The sequence below is a fragment of the Takifugu rubripes genome, chromosome 18 (genome assembly GCF_901000725.2).
Source record: "Takifugu rubripes chromosome 18, fTakRub1.2, whole genome shotgun sequence".
NCBI lineage: Eukaryota > Metazoa > Chordata > Actinopteri > Tetraodontiformes > Tetraodontidae > Takifugu > Takifugu rubripes.
In genome coordinates this window covers 5,759,694-5,786,694 of record NC_042302.1, presented here as the reverse complement: position 1 = coordinate 5,786,694, position 27,001 = coordinate 5,759,694, and the positions used below count along the sequence as shown (strand labels likewise).

General features: G+C 42.3%; 1 protein-coding gene across 1 annotated transcript in view; it reads right to left on the bottom strand.

Annotated features, from left to right (window-relative positions):
- The window catches only part of plxna4 (plexin A4), a 146,218-nt gene that overhangs the window by 93,121 nt on the left and 26,096 nt on the right, over positions 1-27,001 (bottom strand). The gene's annotated exons all lie outside the window — the stretch shown is intronic.

Here is a 27,001-nt window from a genome sequence, read left to right as displayed (position 1 = left end):
TGCCGTTTGGACAATAAATAAGCTTACAGTCATATTTATAACTGTCAGCAGCTCTTATATTGTGTGAGAATCATATGGCTGAGACACTTGGCTGTATAATCATATTTACAGGAGCAACAAGCGTTGAGAAATACACATCTTGTGCACTCCTGCAAGGTTCACTCAAAGTTCAGGGATTCTTTTTAAAAGCACATCAGTAAAGTAACCAAAAAGCTTCTGAGACTCCATAAACCAACAAATTCTGTAGATTGTGTACAGTATGAGATCTGAACATAACTCATTTTATTCTTACTGCATTTCAAAATCAGAGCAATCCCAATGTCAGTCTCTGCCGAGTACCTGCACTACACTGCGTCACAGATAAGCTCTGATTGCTTGCCTATCTTCCCAGTGGCCCCCAAGTTAATCTGGCATGTCACATTCACAATCAGGCTGAAGCAGGTGACATGTGACTGGATGGCTGAACAAAAGGATGGAGCTCGAGCCTCTGATAAGAAAATTAATATTGATTGCACGTGCATGTCAGACAGATTGTGTCCATTAGGAGGAGCACAGCTCTTACTGCTGCAACTAGTAAACTGTGTTGAATGGAGTTGGAAAAACATTGATTTTTTTTATTTGCATTTTATAGTTGGCTTTTAACGATGCATTTATTTTCAGTATCATCAGGTTTTTGCAGTCCAAGAAAAGCTAAACTTGGTCACCTTTTCACAGTTATGGAAGAAATAAAAGCAGTCAGGCACTCAGTCTGTACAGTGTAAGTAACACCCAAATATAGATCTGTGTGTATGTCTGCATAATTATGTGTGTGTGAGTGTGAGAGTGCACGACGCTATAACTGTGGGAGTATTTTACAAGCTCCAAGCCCCATTCCTGCTCCTCTAATTCAGTGCACACATTGCACTTTCAGCAGATCAATGATCCCACTGTGCCTCAGTTGTGCACACCATCTAACCCTCTTCACTTCCACAACATATGCACATAAACTCAACACAGACCAACACACAAACATTCTATCCATTTTTTAACCCCTCTTGGTTCTCATACTCTGCTGATGTGTACTTGTGCACCCTTTTCCCTCTCTCTCTCTCTTTCCATCCTTTGCTCTCTCTGAGGCCCTGAGCAATTACTCATCCAGACTCTGGAGAAGAGCAGAAGACAGAGTAGGTAGGGTGTGTGTGTGTGTGTGCGTGTGCGTGTGCGTGTGTGTAAAATAGGGTAAAAAAAAGGGGAGAAGGAAACATGAAGGACAGAGTGATGGGTGAAATGAAAAGTCTGAGGAGTGAGTGTAAATGTCTGTCACGGATTCCAAAAGTCTGCAGTTTTTAAATGAAAACACCTCATAACATCTGATCAAAGTCAAAGTGTCAAGCGAGAGCGTGCGAGTGTCATCTGTGTGAGCACATGCGTGCGGAGTGTTAAAGGGGTGATGGGAGAGCGCGTCTGGCGGGGAGGTGGGTCACAGCAGTATGACACAACAGTGTTTAATCACTCGGGAGAAAATCGGGTGCTTTGCAGCTGGGATGCACATGTTCTCTGTTTTTTTTACGAACGGTTCATAAAAAAGAAAAAAGTCCAACCAGCTCGTCTTGCAAGTCACGTACACACGTGAACCCAATAGCTTGTTATTAGCAGCACACATGCGTGTGCATGTGTACTGTAACGCATGTTTTGCCAACCACCTGTGCAATTCAAAACACAGCGAGGGAGGGCAGTCCTCGGTTAATGCACACAATTGCTCATCTATCTCCTTGTGTACGTATATCTCTGTGTGCAGCAGACTCGGGCCTGTCATTGCAAGGGCAGGTTGGGGGGATAAGACCTCCTCTCCAGTGTAGAGTGGTTGTGAATTGGTTTTGGCTCCGGGCTAAATCTCCTCACAGGCACCTCTTCGTTTTTGCCACAAGACCAGAAAAAGAGACGGCTTTCACTCAAGCCTCACACAACATGTCCAATTCACTGTCTGAGCCAGTCTTTGGCTTAAATACAGGTGTGAATTTGTCAAAACACACACACACACACACACACACACACACACACACACACACACACACACACACACACACTTTTCCCCACCATTTCATACAACCATGGAATTATTAAAAAAAAGAAAACAATGAATGAGCCACACAATAGCCCATCCATCCAAACACCCATTTTCCCGCAGCCAAACAATAGCTCAACTACGAACCCTTGCTTATACGCACACAATTACAACCTCCACGTATCCAAGGCCCCCCCACAAATAAAAAGTCAGCTGCAGTCGGTCATTCCAGTAGCATTCAGACCCCCGATTACACCAGTATTTATTGGTAATTAAACATTGTGCTTTGTGGAAGTATCCAAAATGTTATAAACCGCTTCCTACAAATACACACCGACCCCAGCTTCATTGGCACAGTGCTGCTCCATCCTCCCTTTTTCTGGCTTTCAGGAGACCGCAGGTGGCACAATTGGCAGTAATGTGTCCTAATTGTTGGCAGTGCTGCATGGGTAAAGATACATAAGGGGTAGAGAGAGTGTTCCTGGTGATTTGCTGCAGACACAAGGGAAGAGGAAGGCAGTAAAGAGACCATAAGGGCAAAAATAGAGAAAGGTGATGAAAAATCAATAGAAGGGTATGAATGGTAGGTACAAGATAAACTGCTAGCATAGATTGAAAGGTGGAGATGCGGTAGCGGAAAAGAAATTGGAAATTAGCAGCAGAGAGACGTGATAAAACACCAGAGGACACTGTTTCCACCCTGTCCATGTTTTCCTTTGCTGCTGTTGTTTGTCAGATTCAGCCTGGAAAGACTCTCCTGGGCTCAGGCTTAGCTGCAACTGCAGCAGAGGCAGACACAAGGAGAGCCGTTGGCTTCTTGTTGTAACACAGATTAGATACAAGTTTATGACATCCAGGCTGCGTAAACCTCTGAGGTATCCCAATCCACCATCCATATATGGGTGTCATGAGGTAGAAGTGCTGTATGGTGACCCTTGTTTTTTTCTCATGTACTGTTACTCATGAGGCAAATGTTTTTCCATTGATTAGACTGTGGAAGCTCCATTGAAGTGCACATCTATTGTGTTTAAGAGTGAGTCAGCAACTCTCCCATGGTGCACCAGCAGCTGGTGTGCAGCGCTCCTAGACAGGTGTTGCCATCCCCCCGATTGTTGTTAATGTGGACTAAATCAGATGGAAAGGAAAAATGACAACCGGAGAGAATATGCAGATTTGTCATGAGACATTTTAAGACAAAAATAACCTGTTAAGATGATGTAGTTCAGTCTTGGGATGTCACTGAATTGCCAACAGAGATGTGCAGCATTTTTAGAAAAGACGAAAGGAACGGTTCTACACCATAGGCAGCACACAAACTATTTCCTGACAAATATGTCAACAAGTGCAGCTTAATTCATCTGGATACAGCAAGGGTTCATTCAGCCCAACAACAATATCTGAGTTAGGATCGAGGGATGAAATGCCTGTGCACGTTTGTGCAGCTCTGAGTGTCGGTCTTTTCTCAAAACGCAGACACATTAAAGGTGATGCTCGGAAAGAAGCCGCAATGATAGTCACACATGCAGAGTCATGGCATAAACATGCATGGAAATGTAAACCAACACCTGCAGCCATGTGGCTGCTTTTCCCTCCCTCGAGTAAATACACCTGCTCCGGGGTCACCTCCACTGAGGTGAAAACTTTGAGAGGAAACCACATCTAGTGGAATGAAAGCTGCAGAGTGTGTGAGAAAGCAGTCTACACTGCAAGGCACTGCTGCTGCATCACCATAGCAACGGTGAAGAGTGCACATGTTGGAGTCACAGTCTCAAGGTTACTCAATATCTTCATGTTTTAATAATACCACCCCCTTATGAAAGGAATATTACATCCCTTGTAAGTATGATGAAAATACAGATCAGATCTCTTGGCCAGTGTGTTTGTCCAATGAACATGGAGAACCTGCCATCAAGGTTAAGACAAGGAAATGAGCTGCACTTATCTTGGTTTCATTAACCAAGACATGAGTTGAGGAGTTCTGATTTCAGACCATTACATGGGTATACTATCTCTGGCATGGCCGATTAAAATGTGACAAAATTAGTCAAAATCAGCAATACGGGTCCTTTTGGTCATAGACAGAACTGGGAGGAGGAAAAATATGATCTGAACTAACTGTCAGATGATATAAAATGGCGAAAGTGTTGCGTAACAGCTGCACAACAGCACCAGGGTCAGCGGGCACCCATTTTCTTGAGGCAGCTGTTCAGGTCAAAAGTAAATACGCAGGTGACCGACTGGTTCTGCATTCAGGTTTGCGAGGAAGCCTCCAGAGAATTGATATTTCCACCTGATCCATCCCTGGACACACATGTGGCCAACTGAAGCCAGTGACACTGCAGATGACAAATGGCAGCCTGTATGGCGTTAATGAGGGAAGAGCAGATGTATGTCGTCCCTCTGGAGACATTATGCATATGTCTTTGATACAATTAATTGTGTATGTAAGTTATGCATAATCACGTGAGGCTAGGCATCACAAATGACAGAACATTTAGGAACTCAAGTTCAGATCTTCAGTTTTTTTAGACCAAGCCACTAAAAAGGCATGCGCCTCCTTTGAATTATCGTTTTAAATGCCTACTAATTTGCAAATGTGTTGCATCTATGAAAAGCATACTAGAGAAATTATCTACGTTTCAAGCAGGCGGCATATTGATGTTCGAAGAAGCTTGAAGGAAATATGGGAGGCTGCACTCGATTCCCTTCCGTTTTAATAAATAATAATGAATGAAAGTGTTGTGAGGAAAAAAAATGAACCCAGCTAGAGATGGTGTGGTACAGATATGATGTGATACGCACTAACGTGTGAGAGGCTGCTTGTGACCCAGTATTGTATATCACTTTTAACTTGGGTTTTACATTAATGAGAAGCAGGCTGTCCTTGACTGCAGGACAGTACAATCTGACCCTGACCAGATGAGATAATAACTCTAATTGCATTAAATTTTAAGAGAATGACGTTTACCTTGAAGGAATCAGGCAAGAAACACTTCTGAAAGGTGATTTTTTTTTTTTTTAACCAAGCGTCAGGATGTGTTTTATTGGAAGAAATAAAACTGACTTGCTGATATCTTTCATTAGGAAATAGAAGGCACTGTTATACACAGTATTTTATGTGAATCAATCACTAATACCATGCTTTTATGGCAGCCGGTGTCTTCCCTATTCACTGTCCATGGTGCTGATCTGGAAATTACCTTCTACATCCACAACTTGTGCTCACTCTGCTGATATTGCCAGCATTACTTTAATGTTACAGTTATCCTGGTGTTTAAACCTTGTTTTGTATTGTATCAATGATATCAGTACCCTTAAAGTACACCGATAAACAGTGTTTATGTTTATCATTTGAATGCATTTTGTTGACTACATAGGTTATTACTTATAACCCAAACTTGAATCACAACTTGGCTGGAATAATAATCTAAACTAGTTAACAATGCTCCGACACCAGCCAAACTCGATCTGTTTGGGAAGGTACAAAAGTGCCGCAATTTTCACTTTGTAATCATCGCCATAGCCACCCTGAGCATAATTCAGTACAGCAGCACTTGAGTGTTTAATCAATCAGTCAAAGCAGCTGGTACCAGGCACAATCGAACTGTGGAGTACAGCCTCGAGGGTTTTTAGTGTTTTTACACTGTGCTGTTTGCATCGTGAAGAATTGATTTAGTCCACAGCACACTCTCAGTTATGAAGACACAAATATTAATAACTGAAATCTGGACCCCAAAGCCAACAACAAAACAAAAATGGTTCTTGCAGTCGAGTTCTTAAAAAGATATTTTTGGCCTAATTAAAAATGTTGGCAATGGCGCGTCAGAGCATGAACCACCAAGACAGGCAATTTCACTGCTCTCTCCTCTCTGCTATAAACTATTAATTGATCTCAAGGGAGTCTCTGTGTGAGCTGCTCAGAACTCTAGACTGAAGACTGTACCACAACCTTTAACAGAGGGTGGTAGTCATGGGCAAGAGCTGGAAGTGTTGACTGGTCTGAGGACACCTACCAACATTCTCTTGGCATCGCTTAATTATCATTGTTCATCATTGTGGATTCAACTAGTCAACTCCGCCTTCCAGTCACACTCTAAAAACTGTTCCGTCAGCAAATTAATCAGAACATTTTGTAAAAGGCTTCTGTCTACTTAAAAGTCAGAGGCTGCTCTCATAAAGACAACGTCTGTGTGTCACTGGCAGAGGTGGGAGGAAAGCTGATGCATCTGCTGTGAAACGCGTGACAACTGTGGGCCTCCAAGGACCTTAAAAAAGCACCTGTAACAAAAATAAGAAATAACGTGAAATGTCTGCATTCACCAATCACACAAACATTCAAACAGGAATAACTTTCAGTTCTGTATGAACTGAAAAAGCTGTACTCAAATACCAGCAACAGGGTCGACCTTCGAATTAGAGCAGAAATTTATGAATCAAAAATGAAGCTCCAACTTTTAGCTCTGTTCTCCCATGGTACAAAACTGAATGGTCAATACAGGGGAAAAAAGCTACCATGTCATAGTAGATGTTGTCACTCTTTAAATAGGTCCTACACCTCAACACGACATGATCAGGCAAGCCTGTGTTTCATCGCCTACCATGGGAGACGCATAGTGCCGAGATAAACAACGGAAGAAGAATCCCCACAGATCACAGAGGGGAATCTCACCTGCTTGTGTGCATGTGTTACTATCCCTTTACGTCATGTGCATCCATCACAGAGTGACTGAATAATTTAACACTACAAAATAAAAGAACTACCTTGTGCATGCAGAAGAACAATGGCCATATAAATGTTACATGAATTGATGACAAAACAAAGGGGTTAAGACAAACTAAGCATATGTAATTGATTTTCCTACACACCTCAATGCACACAAACATGTACTGTATGTGGAAAAAGTTGGTCTAGTACAGTTTTTTGGAGTTGTTTTTCACTGAGTCCTTTTAGATCCCCGAGGAGTGAGGCACAACACAACGCAAGCAGGATAAGAGGCCAAGCTATTTTATTTAATGCTACAATATCATTGGTAAAATAGCTGAATGTAAGGAAGCCCTATTTATTGATAAAATACATCAACAGAGAGAACAGTGTTATGGAACAGAAAAAGCAAACTTGGGATTGGAAATGAAAAGACAAAGGCAATAAGGCAAAAGTAAACACTGGGGCTTATTGAAACTGCCAAGGAACACACACGCGAACACACACGCACACAGAGATGGGGAGCATATGTCTGCAGCGGTGCCAGCTGGAGACATCTGGTGCCAAAACTCCACAGGTCAAACCAAGTGACATGCTCCCCGAGGCGTGAATGGGACAGTGTGTTCATCTGGGCCCGTCTGCCAAATGATTTCAATGGTCATGTTACATACGGTTAGCATATATGCTATAATCGCCTCACAAAAACATAACTGACACTCTTTCACAAGACCCACAATTGGATGTGACTTCAATGCAAGTGTGTACGACCAGTGTGTTGTTTCCGACTGATCACAGACGAGTCGAAAGAAAGGGGGATGGGGAGGAGAGGAATGCTAAAGTCAAATGACCACGGGCCAGTCGACTTCAAAGGATAAACACAATAATGTGAAACAGCTCCAAACTGCAGCTCCAGAAAGGCCATATACAACCAAAGGACTGGACTGGTCCCTCATCATGTATTCACTATACCAAATACAAAAAGTGGCATATTTGGGCTTTTTTTGTCCGCATCCTATTAATTTACATTGTATAAACATGAGGAAATGGAAGCTATAGCAGTAAAGATTCTTCTCTGAAGTTTGAAGAGCAAAGCTGATTGTTTCGAGTTATGAACAGTGTTCAATGTTCAAAGGCCTAATCAGTGCGAGCTGTTACCAGTGTCACAAACAAGCTTGTTTATCATTCATATCTGGGGCTGCTTACTTCAGGACAACAACAAGTCTCACACAAGCGCAATTTGGAAATCAACTCATCACATGTGTTCCGTATTACAGTTGTTTGTGGGGAGTGTTTGGAGGTGACCAAGATGGACAAAATGACTCTACTCCAGAAAAATGTACTTTGTTAAAATTCCTCTCAAGACTTCAGGACTTCAAGCATTGAGGAAAAACCATGGCAGATGTAAAAGTCTGTTGTCAGGACGGAAATAGAGCGAATATAACAATGGCAAAATTGTTGCAACCCCTTCAAATATAAATAGCAAAACACATACAGTAAATCTCGTGTCAGGACATAAATTAACCAAGTAATGAAGCAGCTAAAATGGAAGCAGAAAATTAGATGGGGGATATTGGAGTGAGTTTTTACAATTACAATTCTCTGAATTCAACAGATATGCAGAATTTATCATTCTGGCCCACTGTGCCACTTTCCCTACAATGACTAACTGCTTTCACAACCATTTAAATACTAATTATTGTATGGTCCCTTTTCATGTATGGTTTTATTTTGACTCTTGAGGGTTGATTTGGAAAAAGGCTGAAAGGTAACTGGATCAGCACAGGCTCGTTTCCAATAAAAGCCCGATAAAGACATGATTTTTATTCTTGGTTATTCAGCATTGCTCATTAACGCCAACATGAAACAGATGCATGGTCAAAAAGGGAGCACTGCTGAAGTTTTATGCTTTTTCCAAGATGCTTGTGCTCATTAGATCTTCTGCAAATCTGCGCCATGCACACCATATTTGGCAGTTGTACAATAACATCCCTCTTGCAGACCTGCACGGTCACAACAGTCACATTAGATTTATCATTAGCATCAAGTCCCTTTGGCTCACTGCACACAATGTTCAAATATGAGTGAAAGAAGGGTTAAAGTGCACTGTGCAATTTGACTTTTATGACAGAAAGTCAATGTGATACTTCACGTTTTGATCTCTAAATTATGCACAAAGAAATTCTCACAACAATGTGCAAGTTACAGATTTAGCAGGGAGAGATCAATGACTTGAGTCAAGCATGCATGGCAATTTAGGATTCGTGAAATGACATGTTTAAAATGTCAATTTATTTCACCAAATTTGAGATATCTGCACTTGCCACTTTACTTCCCATTTAGAAACTTCCATTGAGGAGCTTTAAAGATATCCCAGCTCCTTTCTCAGTCCAAGAAGCACAAAAAAACCCATCCATGACCACTTTACCAGAATTGAGTCAGATATATGGGCGACTTGTGCCCACAATTTTTGGGCATCAGGCTTAAATTGTTTAATTACATTTGAACAATGTTAAAGTATGCATCCACTGTCACTCGTGTCAGTGAGTTTAAATGACAAACAAAAGGAAGTTTGCGCACGTCTGTGTGTGCAGGAAAGAAAACATTCGCTGATCCCATCATTAAGTTCTCTCCCCTTGTGGTTAGTGTCGGGGTCTAGACAGGGAGATAAAGCCCAAGCCTTTCCTCCTCATGGCACCCAGGGGAGAGGCCAGAGGCTTGGGGCAAAAAACTGCACTGGGAAAACCCTGTCTGGGTGACAGACAAACAGCTTGGGGGGAGGGAAGCTGAGGCAGGAAGTAAGATGGCCTCAAAATGCATGGATGTATGAGGAAGAGATGAGACTACTCTATCTTTTTCTTCTTATTAAGGCCCACAGGGGAAACAAGGGGTGCACACTTGGCAAGCTGGTGTATGGGGGTAATTAGTGAGAGAGACACACACATGTCCCTCATTGAGGTGAGTCCCCTGGGTGGGGAACAACCCAATCACGAGACAGCTGCAGGTATAAGGGCTGTCTGTTGACGGAGTGCAGATGCTAGCATACAGCTGCACTCTTACCCTTTGAACTCTGACATATTAACTGTTATGCTACATTAGAGCTACACAGAGGCAAAAATCTACACCGAACGTGATGTCACAGTGCCGAACACCGGAAATTGACGATAAGTTGCAACGCTCCACGTGTCCATGTTGGACTTGAAAAGGTGCAAACTGTGTGCTTTAGCTGTCAGCTGCCACAGTCTTGAGGACGCTGTATGAGCCACCTTCCGCCCCCTAAAGAGCAGACCAAAAGACACAGCCTAATAACCAAACATCACAGTCAGTGCTTTACCTCCAGGGACCCGACGCCAAGCACCCCACACCCAGATGCCAGGCCCCCGGATCTCTTGCCAGGCTTTGTCCTGCTTCCAGGCAAACCATATGTAGGTCTGCGTGGGTGTTTTCTCATTCTGTTGATGTGTATTTAGTCGAGTTATGGACTTCAAAAACCTCTTGGAGGTTTCTTCATCTAAATGTGTTGGTGTTAAAGAGTGCACGGTAGTATTAATGTGTAAATACCTAGGTCTGTGTGTGTGTGTGTGTGTGTGTGTGTGTGTGACCTCTCTAAAGAGGGAGGGGTATTCATCAGATAAGCTACCTCATTTGGGCCGCTTCAGGAGGAGTAAAAAGAGCTGTGGGGAGGCTTTCATCTCTGAGATGGAAAAAAGGAGGTGGAATCAAGATGGGGGGTGAATGGGACAGAGGATGAGAGAGGGGGTGAAGAGCAAGAGGAAAAAGAGTCCGATAAAAAATGAAAGAGATTATCCAAGAGGATGTTTAGCCTGGGCATGCTGACAGCAACCAAAAGAGGCCAATATGTGGTGCCCCCAATATGTGGTGCCCCCTATAGGGACGCAGGATTTTGAGGAGCGAGAGGGAAAGTTTATTGAAGAAAACCCACCAGGCCATCATCCTCCCCTCCTTCTTGCAGACAAACCGCTTAATTAAACACGATATACATGAGTGGTCTTTTGCCGCTCTGTATGTCTGGATATACCAATCTGTGTGCCTACCGTGCATTCATCTTGTCATCATCGGAAGCATGAGGAGGCCATTTGCAAGTCAAATCCAGCATTTAATGACATGGGAAATCATCTGAATTTATTGGAAGCCAGCCTGGAGAGGAGAGGGGGCCTGTTCAAGTTTTAGATCAGAAATGCAGAAAATTGCTGCCCTTCTCTACCAGCCAAAGAGCATTAAGCACTCCCAATTTGAAATGATGGGATGCGTTAAGGTGAATGAGTAGCACACCGATAGATTGGGATGTGTCTTGGCACAATGACATAATTCAGGTTAAATATGGAAATAATCACCATATTATTGTTAATGCATGTCAAATAAGATCCTATTGCACAACATAAAAAAATGTGTGAATGTGAATTGACCTTAATATACGGTCATCTATATAGTGTGAAAATATACAGTAAATGTGGATTATAGGATTTACATTTAAAAAACTGTTAAAGAAATTCAAATTTCTTAAAAGAATTGTACAGGAAGCACAACTTCACAGCTTAAACATGTTGTGAACTCTGAGTTATTAAGTAATGACTTGACTGCAGCCACAGTGGTTTAAATGCTTCTCCATGGCAACATACTTGTCAAAGCACAACAGGAAAAGATGTGAAAATAAAAGTATGGAAAGAAGGATTTCAGGAGCCGGGAGCGAGGGCTAATAAGAGTAAAGCAGCATGTTTGTTATATTCTGCATCCATCATGCTAATTGGAAATAAACAGGAGCTCATTGTTTGGAGAGCATTAAATCAAGCTCTAATCAAGGTCTACTGTAAAAGGGTGAAGCAAGGGCTCAGAGGACATTTCCCACAGAAATAAATTTAATGGCTTTAAGTGAGGATGCTTCTGTGTGTCAGGGTGTGCACTCAGACGCGTGGCTGATAACCTTTTATACGAGCACAAAGGGGACTAATTGCAAATGATCTCACTGGTGAGTAATCAGACAGCCTGTCTCTCTGCATACAACATATTCATCTGAGCCCACATTTGTTTGTGGATGCCCTTTATTAAATTAAAATGTCCTCTGTAATCAATCCAAATGTTTTCAATATATTTAAATTCCCACAGAAATCCTTTGCAATTATATATACAAATTTCCAAATGCAAGGAAATAGCCCATTGTTATTTAAAACTCAACCTCAAAGCTGGACAAACACATGCTGATTTATCAAATTATTTGCTGGAATTAGCAACTAACCAGGTATTTCATTTCCATAATGTATGCTATTTGTAGGTCAGGCGGTGAACCGGTGAAAGCACTAAATAGACTTTAAAATAAAGCAGGAGTGAAAAGAGGGAGTGAGGCCGTTGGATGTGAGTTTATTCATACGGAGAGAGACAACAGCTGAGACTGGAGCAGAAAGACGCACAATTGTTGATCTCATTAAGATTAATACAGCCAGACAGGAAAGCGACCACAAAGAGATGGAGGAACAGAAGCACAGACGTGTAGCTTTATTGGGATCAATCGATGGGGCATGAGTGTGGGGTCAGTGGCTGTGTCCATGGTGACCCATCCCTGAGCGGCTTGATGACTCACATCAGGAGTATTTTCTCTATACATCTCAGTCATTCACATACCTTATTTCCTCTTAATCATCGCACAGGTCCATTCAGTCTTTCCTGGCAGTTATAAAAATCAAGTCCCCCCCCCCCCCCCATCTCATCTCCTCTTCCTAGCACTTGCTTCACATTAGCTTTCCTTCAGAAAAGCCCGACATGGCCCACTGCATGTATTAAATAATGTAATTTATCGCTTATAAAAGAATATGGTCTAGACAATGAATGTATAATTTAGGACTGAATATGACAAGAAATGTTGAAATACTGCAGACAAAATTTCCCATATGGACCCAAAAGTGGCCATGATTATAAAACAGACACTTGTCCAACTGTTAGCCACCCCAAGCTGCAAAATAAGGAGTGCGATATGAAAAATATGCCACAATTTGGAATTATGTGTTCTCTGGACACTAATATATCAGCGGGAGGAGACATTCAATGTTGATAGGAAAGTTTTTTAAACACATCTCACATCATCTTTTTGCATATGCCACTCCGTCTGGATTGAACAGATGCTATTTTTACAGTGAGGATTGACAGTGTCACGATACTTTGTTGCTGTATAAAACATCGGCCTGTAATGGCACATGTGCTCACCCGCAGTTTGACAGTTTCTAATTCTTCCTCGCTAGTCATTTTTGATCAACACTCACTACTGAGCCGATGCCTCGCTGTCTCTTTTTAGGCATACAGTATTTGGTAACGTGCAATTCTGCTTGACATAAGAGTGTAGCCTCCTGTCGAGTTGACTGAATAATTCACCGCTGCACAGTGGGGCCACGCAGCACATTGTTACCTAACCCTTCCAAAGACACTGTTGTCATAGCAGTGAGACAGAACAACAACATGTGTGAGTCAGGAAGGGGTGGGAACCCCATGCCCCACACACAGGGAACAGAGAACAGAGTTGAATGGAATGAAAAACACCTGAATGAAAAAAGAGGAGAGCGGAGATCTGGAATGGACAGAAGCAAAAAAGATCAATGACAAATGAGGGAACCAGAACTGCTTGAAAAACAAAGGAGTTATACGAGACAGGTAAATAAAAGTTTAAAGAAAAACAAGCTTTGAAACAGGGAATCAAAAAAATGAGAGTTCATTACTTTAAAAAATTTGTCCAAACATTGAGAGAAATGAAAAGCCTCTGCCTTAATCTGCAGTAACAGTCTCTGTGTATTACACTGATGCTGCCAGTCACCATCACACAACAAAGCACCCAAAATATCACTGCCAACAACACATGGCACATGCATTTACACAGCTCTTTGTCTGTATGTGTGTGTTCTAGCCTCCATAGCTGTGGGGAAATAGGACTTCAGCATGAATAATTGAACGCTGGGGGTAGGAGCCGTCGTCCAAAAGGCAAAACAGCACGTGCCAGGCTCTTTTTATTTTTGAGAAATGGAGGAATCAAAGCTGCTATAAGGGAGGGGGAGACAGGATTCATAAGGATACCCCAAAAGCTGCAAAATTAGATGCTTGTATGCTTCAGAATCTAATTTATAGTATATATTATAGTAACAGCTGCACGCTCCTGTGTGGCCTTTTTGTCTAACAACAACCATACACAATGCCAAGTGCACAATTCAGGGGTCAAGGGTCAGGAGGTCATGGTGAGGGTTGAGGTCAGATCCCTTTTGAAATGGAGTGATACAAAATGACCTTGGCAAGATAAACACATGTGCCTCATAATTGATCTTTACACAGAAAGGCCCAATGAATAAAGATAACTTCATTGATGACCATGTGAGTCGTGGGATCACTGATTTTCTTAGTGCTCGCTATGATCCATCATCATTGCTGAGTAAATTCATGACAGATTGATTGAATGCCACAAATAACTGTATTACTCTGAGGGCAAGAAAAAGCCAAACACAAAGCTCAGAAATTGAATTGAATGCAAAGGTGGGAGGCAAAAAGATGATGCCATTGTAATCTCACCAATCACAATTTTGTGTATTCCTTGAAAGGACAGACCATAATCAGCACTTATGGAGCATGGCTTTGGTGGTGGTGAGCCTCAAACTCATTAGTCTTCTTTAGCAGATAAGAGGCTTGGAGCTGGAAAGCCACACTCATCGAGGGTTTTGGGGGTTGTAAGAGCGATATAATCGCGTTTGGCCATGGAAACCTAAATAGTTTTGGGAGGGCAAGATTTCACTGATTTGTGGATTTGAACTGGACTGAGACGCATTTAAACCAGATTTATGGAGGCAAATGGAGTGTGTGTTGGTATTACTGAATAAGACAGGGAATATAGTCAGCATGAGTGACAGAAGATCAAATATTGGGAAAATATGTGAAGCTTGTTCTTGTGACTATCTCTTCCCTTCATTTTTTAAGCTCCTAAACACAGATTTTTTTTTGTCCTTGCAGCAGTACTCAACTCCTACTTCTCCTTCACTGGCCGTCAGATCTCTCTATCCACTTGAGGCAAATTGAGATTTTTACTTTACACCCCAATTAACTATCCTGTCGGTATTCTGTGTGTGAACTACATCTTGTCTCTGAAGGCAACAAAATGAAACGTGTGTGTGTGTGTGTGTGTGTACAGCTGAAAAAGAGCCATGTGTACGTGTGTTTGTATAAGTGTAATTGCAGACGTAATTGCAGCCCCCTGCTAAATCCCCATTAATGATCCTATTTACACGTGTTGCCAGATTGATCAAAGTTTAGTGCGTGTGTGATCCACAGCCTTTCATCTCAGCTGGTTTTGGGGGATGCTTGCCTGTGCACATAAGTATAGGGGGGCTGCAGGGAGGCTGTTAGTTGAAGCAGTATGGGGCAACTGGCACCAACAAGGACAAAACACCATGACATAAAGGCAGGAAGCAGGCTGGTGATGAGGGCCTCGAAGCAGCATCTCTGTGGTGTACGTGAGGGGTTGCTGACACATTTGACACTGTAAAACACAGAATCCTCCCACTTAAACAATCAGATCAAGTTACATAAAATACCAATATTTCCCCCACAAAAGTTGATCATCCCTACCAGGCCGCCAGTGAAAATAGAAACCTTCTATCCTTTCAGGTTGATCATCCATTTAAGAGTCATTTCCATGCAAACTGCCAATGGCTTGTTTAAATAATAAAGTCCTCTTGTCTGTATCTTTCCACGAAAGCTTCTCCTCCATCACCACTTCTCTAACACCGACCCCTGAAGTGTTTCCCTTAATTGTTAAAACAGACAGAAACTTTCGAGTCGCCCTAAAATAATATGACGTTCATTTGATTACTGACAGTCTTGGCCTGGAGCAGTGCAGGGACAGATGAAATTTGGGAGGAGAAAGATGACATGAGGAAACACAGAATGGGAGAAGATGAGCAAACAAAAGGGAATTTCGGCAACAGGGAAGGGGTAAACAGGAAAAGATGGAGGACAGTAGAAGACTAGGAACAATGACTGGAGTGTTTTATGGACACTTCTGCACTCAGCCCACTGGAACATTCATCACCTGGACCGAAACCACAATACCATAAACACTGATGTACAAACACACACACACACACACACACACACAGATACTGGTCGTAATTCGTTTGTCAGCACCAATCAGAGCGTGGATGTTTCTTGCCTTCCAGATTTAGCCCAACAGGCACCTTTCCCTTTAGATTAACATCACTTAGGGGAACCATTTATTTTATCCACAGCAGAACAGTGTCACCTTCCTCCCCACCCACTTTTGTTTCTTCTGATACATTCATATCTCCTCCATGTTTCCAGAGGAACTTTGAGCTATTTTTTGTGCAAAATCTTTCCAGAACCCAAAATTCTGAGGCCAGGGGGATGTGATTGTCTGCACAAAAGAAAGCCCCCAGTAACAGGAACTTGTCACTCATCAGTGTTCAGAGGTAAATTGGCATGTACGGTTGACACTGATAGACATCAATCATCTCACTTCCCTGCTCACCGTGTTGGAGCGGCCATTAAGAATACCTACTCCGATGATGAAATGATGGCCAGCGTGTGTTTATGGCATCTGTGTGCTGATAGTTTGGTGAAGTGCAGAACAGCAATATTAAAAATTGATGAACTAGGAAGGTCAATGACTTACCTTTAAAGGGACTGAGAATTAATGAGATCGTCAACTGTCGACTGATGGGTGGAAACGTTGTGTTTGTATATCTGAATGTGTGTGTGTGTGTGTGTGTGTGTGTGTGTGTGTGTGTGTGTGTATACAGGGTACATGAAGAGATGCAAGAACTCAATCATGAGCATGTGAGCTTGCAAGAAGCACATGCTTTTGTTCTGACCCTCAATCACCTTCCACAGCTGCAACCCACAGGTCTATGTCTTACGCCCTGAAAGAAAGAGGAGCATCCTGTGCATATCTGCATCATTTATGCTACTGCTGTGCATATTTTACCATTTGTTTAATGATATGGCACCATATATTTATGCAAGAATATGTTGGAGGCAGCGGCTGACCTACAGCTGTTGTTTACTTCCATAGAACTGCCTACACTTGCAATCTGAATATGCATTATACCACACTGCATAGTGTGGGAAACAGAAGGCTAAATTGTCTGTGCTAAGTTGCTGATTAAACCTCATGGAATCCCATAATATGGACAAATAGTTGCCTAGCAACAGCAGCAATCCAGATATGCTATCACTGAACAGAAAACTCAAGGGGGGACGGGCTTCCACTTTGAGCAAAGCTTGATTTTATTAACAGCGGACCCAGGGAAAACGCTAAACTCACTGAAATGGATTCGTCGTCTCAGTTGTAACAGCCATTGTTTCCCTCCTGTACCCTAAGATGCCGAACCGGCCTTGATGATATTCTGTTTAGTGCTGGCTCAAGTCACCATTGGTACACAAACACATGCAGTCAATGTAGTATACAAAGGCGACAGAAAAAGAGCCATAACCATTAAATGTTAAAGCTATTCCATTAAATGTTAGGTTGTTGGCTTATTGATTATCACCCATACTTGATTTACAAACAAAAACTCTTTAATTAACTCTAGAGGAACAGTTTATTGCACTCTGGCAAGAAAACAAAATGCCCTTTCTCTTTCAAATGATGAGTAATTTTATTTTCCGTCCATAAATCAATTATGTATAATCCCCAGATACAGAGAATTAGTGGCCATTTCACATGAGGGAACTAAGTGTTTGGTTCTGGCAACTCAGTGCACATTCAAGCACAAGTTGCCATGATGTAAACACAACAAAGTGCTGCAGAGATGTGCAGCCACGCAGCAGCAAATAGGCCTATTGTACATTTAAGTGATGTTCAACTGCATCCATATCAGCAACCTATTTGCTAGAGTAATACAAGAGTCATCAATGGTTCAGTTGGGACTGGGCTTCTAATTTATCTCCCCAAATCTTCAGACTCATTCTCAGCTTTTACACATAAAAAGGTGACAAATGTATTATTAGGAGTGTTTATGTGTCTTCACACCTTAGTTGTGAGTTTCTAAAACTCTTTGCAGTAGACCTTTGGTGTGTCTTTCGTGTTTAAAGCAGTGAGGCGGTACATATTTAAAAAGGGGCTTTGAAGTTCTGGAGATCTCCTGGCCACTTTCAAACATAAATTAAGTTAATTAATATTTTCCCACATTATTAAAAATACATCATTCAACATCATTTAAGTAGGAGGGCTCCAAAGGAAGTGAAACATAGGTCATTGCAGGGAGACAAGTCTTTGTCAGACGAGTCTGTAGCCCACACTGTGTGAATGAAGTTGCCTGCCAAAAAGTCTCTTCGCACATGCATCAGTTGTAGGCTAAGCCACCAGGGGATCCCAGACTCAACTGCAGGTATTGTAACATAGAGACGGATTAGAGAGAATAATAGGATAAATATATTCTACTTTTAAATGCACGGCAAGATATTTGGATTTATGAACCCGTTTGAAATATAGATTTGGTGGTTTTATAAATGGACACTGTCTCGCACCAACAGCCTTATACATTTACAAAGGTTTTTGGATAGAAATTGGAGCCGGCAGATAAGCTGCTACTGAGAATAAGAGCCAGGCAATGATGGTGGTGGCAGAAGGAGAGGAGGACAGTGGTTTGGTTGGTTTGCCAGTTGTAGAAGCGGGCAGCTGAGACTAAACTGCAGTAATGGCCTAACGAGGACAGATCTCGAGAGCCAAACCAGATGGAACAGCCAGAGCCGTGAGCCTGCCTGGCAAAGCCTGTGGATTTTTAGCCAAATACAGACACAGACTGAAAGATTTACTTAGACAAAAAGATTAGGCAAATTTGAAATGAAATGTAAATGAAAATTAAACAATGAATGGTACTGAGAATGTAGTAATATCTATCTTTATGGATATTATTATCGCTGTTTAATTGAGGAAACTTAATGACACGAAAGGGCTGGGTTTGGGTCTCCATCTTCTTGTAGAGGTGCAATAAATGCCTGATGCTTTGGATCAGGATAATTTGGAGGGATGTCATGGGCCATGGAGGATAATGCGCACCTAGCTCAACAGTATGCAGAGAGAAATAAGTCAAATAAGTTCACTTTCAAGCAGTGAGACCGAGGTTACACAGCCTGATGTCGCACAACCACAGTTCCACAAAATAGAGGGGAACAAATGATATTCACAGTTCCTGCTTTCAAAAGAGCATCTTATTACACAGAAGAAAAAAGGATCACCCCCCTCTTCAAACACGTCCCACCGGAACGTTTCTGAACTTCTTTCAAATTAGAACACTGTTCCAAAAGGAATTATAAGCTCATCTGACAGGTTTTCTCATGGCATGCTGGGTATTTTTAAGCATCATTGTGTTTCCTAGGAATCTGAAAAGTGTGTGTGGAATCTACTAAAACACAGCACACTGACAGACTCGTCCGTTTTCTTACGCATTTTAAATACACTAGCTGGTGCATGACTTGGCACCTAAAGGGCAATAAGATACAGATAGTGGTCTATAAAGACCAAAAGTCACATCAGACTGCTTAAAAGGTGTGTTCAGAGAGTGTGTGTGCGCAAATGATTCTGGCTCAGTGGGTGTTTCACTCCTGAAAACAATTAATGAAGCATTGCACTAGGCTTTCATTTGGCAGGAGCTGAAGCTGCAGGAGGGATCCATGTGTGGACACAGGACAGTGAATGTGACAAAACGGACAAATTAATCAAAGAAAACACATAGATGTGTAGCTTCAACTATTCATGCTAAAAGCACACATATTCAACATTACAATATTAAATCTTGTACTGTTCCACATTATTAAATGTGTAGTGAACACTTGGCATACTCTGAACTCTAACTCTGCATCACAGGACACTGATGAAGTGTCTTCGTCTAGACAGTAGAGGACCCTTACCTCCAGGCTGCACACGTTATAGGGGTGTGATTACAGCTGTACAGGTACTATACAAAGGCTACACCATATTCATTCTTTTTTTTTAAAAATAATTGCACCTCATTAACTCAAAAACAAAGACTGTTCTTAAATGCAGATGGGCACTTGCTATTCAGTGTGTGTGTGTGTGTGTGTGGGTGTGGGGGGGGGGGGGGGCTATAATCCTGGGAGTGCTGGAGTAGCTGAGATAAAAATCCACACATTAAAGGCTGTTTTGACGATGGCAAAAGAAAGGGTGGGCAGAGGCGGTTAGGGGAAAAAAACAATAGGCATGGAAGATGTTCCTGCTTCAAACAACAACCTCTGTCTTGTTCCCTCCATCCATCCCATTTATTTAGCGTCTCGACCTCCCTCACTCTCCAACTCTGCGACCAAACGTGTCCATAAAGCAACTTAAGTACCTCAGGCACATTTCAGTGTGTTGATGTCAGACAGACAGACCCGGGGACACTCTTAAACATGTTTATGTTTGCATCTGCTTCAAGGGCGGGTCACAGTAATATAAAATGCAATCCAGTGTGTGTGTCCATGTTGAGACATGAGTCCTCACCATTTAGCGAAAACATGTGTGTCTATGAGATGAGTAGGAGGACAAGCTCAGCAAAATAAGAATATGCCAATCATCCAAAACAAACAAACAAACACGCAGTGGGAAACAGATCTAATGTGGCCAGAGGAGAAGCTTCCAAAGAGCCACATATGCATTTCACATTCATGTCCACTGCAAGAGGTGTGAACGAACAAACATTACATGTTAAAAATTGGTTTCATACAGCAAACATGATGCAGCTCGTCCTTGCTGCGGAATGAAACAAAGCCGTTGCATGCTTTCCTGACAGCCTGCTAGTATTTACTGAATGGAGGACAAAGAATGACCCGGTTATGAGTCAAACAACTCACAGCGAAGAAAAGGTCGGGATAAAGGAGAGGAAGAGGTGTGAGGTGATTCACCCCGAAAAGCCTCAAGTGTCAAGTGACTGGCTCCAAGCGTGCACGGAAGTGGGTGGCGGGGAGGAGGCCCACCTGCCGCAGTGTGTCCTCTATTGCTACACAGGCACACCATAAATCAAAGGGATGTACGAAGGGGAGTTGAAATGGTCAGAAAAGAAAGGAATGGGGCAGGAGGACAGAGATAACAAATGAGAGAAAGAGGCTGATTTGCTTAGAGGAATCCAGAGACAGGTTTTTTTTTTGCAGAAACAGTCTTGTCACACACATAACTACTTGAACAAAATAGTGAAAAATGGATCCATTTTAAGCAGCCATCCATCAATGTCCTTGAGAAAATCCATTACATTCGCAGTGATGAAAGTTTGAATAGAACAGATCGGAGGAGAGAGAGACATACATGCCAGGAGAGGACATTACCTGGAGAGTGATATGTCAATTCTGGAATGAAAAGGACATCAATCTGAAGTTATCCCTGATCATAATAACCCTTAAGCCACAACTGGAAGTGACCCATAACTCTAAATATTATATGGCCCTACACTGTAATGGTCATGGAGAAATTGACGGGAAATAAGACTCACATCCTAGCAGACATCCTACGAGCCTTTTTCAGCATGCTAAGAAAAGCGTTGTCATCAGTTACGAGACTACTGATATTCTACTGTAAGAGCGTGAGGACAAATACAAATTCACCAACTACATTGAAACAATAATTGAAAAGAATAATACACTGTAATTTGGTTAGGATTTATTTGTAGTAAAAGCTCTTTAAACATTTAGTTAAAGACAAAATATTCTAGAATTGTTAATAATAAGTGTTGGAGTATCCACGTCGTCTGCTACACATGAGTAATTAATGCCAATTAAAACACTTCTTTGAGGAGAAAACTGCATTTGACTTGTCCTCCGGCAACATCGGCATGTGAGCTTTAACTGTTCAGCAACCTTTGACATGTGTACAAGTGTGTGTAAATGTGTGTATGTGTGAGAAATGGCTACATCTGCAGTGATTCTATGTGGTTACCTGCTCAATGATGCATCAAGGAAGAGAGAAACAAAGAAAAACTCATTCCAATTTGCTGGTTTGGCTTGCTGTGGCTGAAGAATGTTAATGGTCATGCCAATTAGTGGGGTGAGTTTGGTTTAATGCTGAACTTGACACGAAAGATAGAATAAAACAAAGTCATGTGTTATATGAGTGTGAATATTTGAGAGACAATAGCATCTGTAGGATGTTGTGTCTGAAGAAGTGGGTTTGACTCCGTCCTCTCAGAAGCCAACCTTGTCGGTAACAGCCAGTAACTGAGTCAAATATAGTTCAAACCACCAGGAAATGGAAATATCAGACTGAAGTTGACCGTGTCCTTTTCTTCCTCCAAAACTTCTCTACCTTTCAACTTCACATACACACAGCAGAGGAAAGCCACTCAAATCGCTCGGCAGCTCAATTGACTGCTGCATAAAGGTACTTCCCTCAATGGCTACAGACCCAGAAGGGTGAAATGAACATCAAACTATTTCAGCACTCTCGCCCTCTCCTTCTGTCTCGGCATTCTTGCCATCACTGGAGCTTCCTCCCATCATGCTAGGTCACCAATTTTGCCCTCTAGATTCTCAGCCTCTCCATTGCAATCTCGATTCTGAAGCCGCTCATGTTCTCCATTCCCGACACTCATTTCAGAACAGGATGGTGTAAAGAAAGACAATTCTGCCTGCTTGTGTATGAATATTAATCCAAGCAGCGTATCCCTGATCTGACTTTCTGAGGTACATTAATTTGGTGCTGAACTGTCGCAGATATGTTAAGGACCTAGGCCACAGCAAGGACAAAGATTCTTAGCTGGAGGCTTTCTTTTGACAAGCAGAAGCCGTACAGATGCTTGATGCAATCAAGTGGGTCCGACTTTGGTGGGTGCTCGATGGCAAACATGGTGTTAACCTGGAGTGAAGCAGGTTGGAGAGTGTGAGTGTGTGTCTTCATGCGAGTGCGTGTCCGTGCGTACAAAACTGTCGTGCTCAGCCCCTGGCGGATCATAAATTATAAAGGACCCTCGACGGGAGGGGGCGAGGATAAGTTAGAGCAGTGACATCTATAAATACACATCTGAATGACACGTGTAAGGTGAAGAGCTATTTTAGCAGATGCCCACTAACAGGCACACGCACGCGCGCACATACACACACGGACAAAAGCAAAATGAAGAATACAAGTGTGAGTGTGTTTTTTCTTCAGAATGAATTTAGTGTTGTTTGCTGCTTCAGCTAGCTAGCTAAAGGGATGGACACTCTGCACAGCGCACTTAAAAGATGCACCGAGAAGGAAGTCACAAAGAACAAAAGAGATGTGCCAGAAATGCTTGCTGAGTGACTGCCATTGACCTATCCCTCAATCCCTTCAGTGCACCTTTCATCGAATACCTGCCCAATATCACACAAAAGGATCTTTCTGATGTCCACTCAGCTGAATGAACCAGACGACGGCCACACGCTGCAGGCACGGGAGTTAAAAACACACTTTCTAATATCGGAGCATTTCTATACATTCCATCCCGTGCTACCATGGCAACCCACCACTGAGTTTTCTCTGGTGTGCTGCTACTCTAGCTGGTGTGGGAGCTGTAATACATACAGACGCACGGTGCCAAGGCAGCTAGAAGACAGCTGAGGAATACCTAATAGTATGAGAACATTGACATTCTGGGTATACTGACTGAGCCCAGCAGTGTGTTAGACCAGCACCCAGGATGAATGGACCACTGGGCAGGGTAGTAATGGCGGCAGGCCAAGGTAATAGCTGCACAGTGTGCACGTGTGCGCTGTCCTGTTGGAGAGAATTGTGGTTGCAGCCTAATAAAGATGGGAGGGGGGGGCTAAATTATATACCACTGTCTACACACACACATACACACAATGTCTGGCTGTCCTAAAGCATATTTCATCATTAGCTCTAAGCAGTTAATCCTCTGCTCCACTGACCATGGCTCAGCTCGGCCTATTTCAATAATCTGCATCTGGGGCTAACCAACCCATCATACACACATTCATAGACAGGCGCCCGTACACACAAAACAAGGACACAATCAACTTACAAAACATATGGGACTGGTCCAGAGCGATAAATATCTTTCTCACCCCCACATGGGGATATGTGTCCATCCTTAATCTATTGTGCAGGCAGCACTGCCAGCGAGCCGGGTCACTCCTGTGCGTTTGTTAGACTGGAAATGTTGCTGAAGCCTTCTGCCAACTGTCTTTTTAATACATTTAAAAGGCAGTAATTGGGCATTTATTCCAATCAGTGTGGCTCTACATTGTAATTTCTTTCCATGATTAGATGTAAGGTTTCTTAAGGCAACAAATAATTTGGCTGATTTGATTTTAGGTTGAAATGAGCAGCATGGTTACCATAAGATCAGGAGTTGTTACAGATGAAAGAAGGATTTATTGAATAATGGTAAGCTCATGATAAGAGGATGAAGTAGACACAAGGAGTGACAACAAACACTGAATGTAGACAGAGGTGTAGAGGGTAAAAAAAACCATCAAAACTGGCAGAAGTCGACTTAAAAAAAAAGTCGACTTGACCTTTCCCCGCAGACAACAACCATTAACTATTCATTATCTAAATTGACCTGTTTCTTATTAAGTCATAAAATAGTCTGAAAGACTTCTCTTCACCTCATATTATGTTGATCTTGAATCCTTCCTCCATTAACCTGCATTTTCTCTGGATTGTAACAAGTGGTTCATCTCAGTATTATGACCTTTGTATACACAGTGACCCTCATTTTTCCACTGTTTAGAGACACAAGCATTTGTGTTTTATAATTCTGACAATTTAAGACACTATCCTCTTCAGCTTCTTCAACCTCACTACCTTTTCAAGCTATGTCTTCCTCACATTAATGTTCCTGTCAAGTTCAAGGTTAGCTGCCCATTGTATTGAGTGCCAAGGCTTCCCCATGGGGATGGAAAGTAGAGATGCATTAGCACATCAGCAGGTGGCCCTCAATCTCATCTTTTCACACTCTTCACACCTCCCTCCTCTTCTCTACACCACCCCTCCTCTCAAACCACAGCTCCACAGAATTACCTGGCCAACGTTGGATGCAACTCTTTTAAATTTCTGTCGACACAGATATTAATCTTTTATTCCAAGATGGGGGCTGACCAAATGACCATAAATCAAACTGAGACCTGCAGGTGGTTAAGGCTTTCCTCTCGACCTGCTGATGTGCACTGACCTGCAATAAATGGGTTTAAACCTCTCCAACCAGCAGCCTTTTATCTCCATCTCATCTCCATCCCTGAAAGCCACAAACCAACGCACATAAAACTGACCAATGAACGGTCCCCCGAAGCCATATGGTCCATTCACTCTAAAGAGTAGGAGGTGGTCTTCAAAGAGCTCCAAGATGAGCAACAGTGGAGGATGGACAAAATAAAGAGGTGAACAAGGTTAGGAATGATCTGATATGACATGCAAAAACATGGCAGCTGTGGGGTCGTAAATACTTTTGTCTGTTTTTGCAGACAGCAACGGGTCCATTTATTCTAAGGAATGGGAGGTTACATTTTTAGAGAATTAAATTTGCAAAATTCTAAGAATTTATTTGGTCTTGACTTCTTCAAAGCCTTGTTTAAGGGGAAATAACTTAAAAGCTGCATTTTGATAAGCAAGTTCAATCTCAAAACTCTTATGCGTTACCTTTTTAATGTTTCATTGCAGATTTTGTTTCCTGGGCCTCATTTTTCACATTTGCTGTAGCTTTTATTTTTACACCATTATCTTTTCTCTTATCTTTCAGGTTAAATTTAAAGAGGCTCCATCACCACGACCAGCATTCCCATCCACCATTTAGACCGACTGAAAGCTTTAGTCAAGGCTTTTTACTAAGTTCTCTTCGTTAGCCTGACATATTTTTCTACACATGATTGTTATCCACGTAGCTGTGGTAGCAGAAGGTTATTGTGGAGCAGCTGAACAGGCTCCATCATTACACTTACAACCATGTCTCTAATGAAGCCCACGGGCCTCATGTTACAGCTGACAGATTTGACCCTCGCCACATTAGTTAAACCAATATTGCGGGCAAACTGGAGTGAATTCACTTCCTGCACAGCTCCGCTTCATGATGTCATAAACGTGAGCCTGTAAATCCCAACATTTACTTCAGCACAAACACTTGCATTAACGTCCGCCCACTCTCTTTTACCGTAACTCTTATGTTTATTCGAGGTGTCGCGTTAGTCACGGGATCATAAATAACAGAAAAAGGAAAACTGACTGGGGGAATGAGGAGGATCGGGTAGAGAAATGGAACAAGTAAGGTGGAGGAGTAGACATAAATCAACATCCATTAGCCAAAGGGTTATAAAGGCACTGATGAAGGAGGTGGCCTGAAGCTTGGGCCTTTTATTGTCTTGTTTTCTTTTACTGCCTGTGATGTCATCTAATGGTATACAGTTAACGACAGGGGCGGGGACAAGTATGTATATGGGATGGGAGTATTGGCCTGTAATGGGCCAATGTGTTTGTTTGAGCTGACAGAAAACACCAATCACATCCTATGTTATTTCATTGCATGACTGTACCAAGCACGCTAACCTTTGTTTAAGCCGATAATGAGTAAGACTAATATAAACGACCACTCTTCCACTCAAAGATGCACTTTTTAGGAGCACATTCACCTCTGTCCAATCTCTTTCCCACTCTCTTTATTCCATACTCTCCCTCAATGTAATACCATTTTCCTCAGGCCTGTGAGACTCACCGGCCGAGCCGCCCAAAAATTAGTCTCAGTCACGGCCTTATACCATGTTTGTAAGAGCATTAGAGTTAAAGGGTCGAAACTAGCAGCCTTCCATCATACCCAGCAGCAGTGCATTATCCCATTAGACTAGAGAAGGCCTTCCATACAGTGGAGAGCACAGGTTCATGCAGAAAGTTTCAAGTTACGACATGACAACACACAGCTTATCCGGTGCCGTTTAACACTGAGGGTAAAATCTTGTTTAGACAGAGGCTGTACTGTCAGATCCACACAGACACGCACAGCGAACACTCCTTAGATCCCAAGATTTCAGACAAAATGAAGTTAATTCATATTCTCTTTTATTCTATTCTTTAATATTTTAATATCCATTACACCCCAAATACCAGCAGAACCACTAAATAATGTATTTCTTCCTCATCTGATCCCTCAATTTTCCTCAAGAAATGGATAAGACAGCGTCTAATCGATTCTGCAACATGCTGATGTATGCTCTCTACAAAGTTCTGCAACGTGCTGATGCGTGCTACAATCTGCCCCCAGGGGTCTGGATTTACTATGATTTCCAAAGTGAAGGAAAAC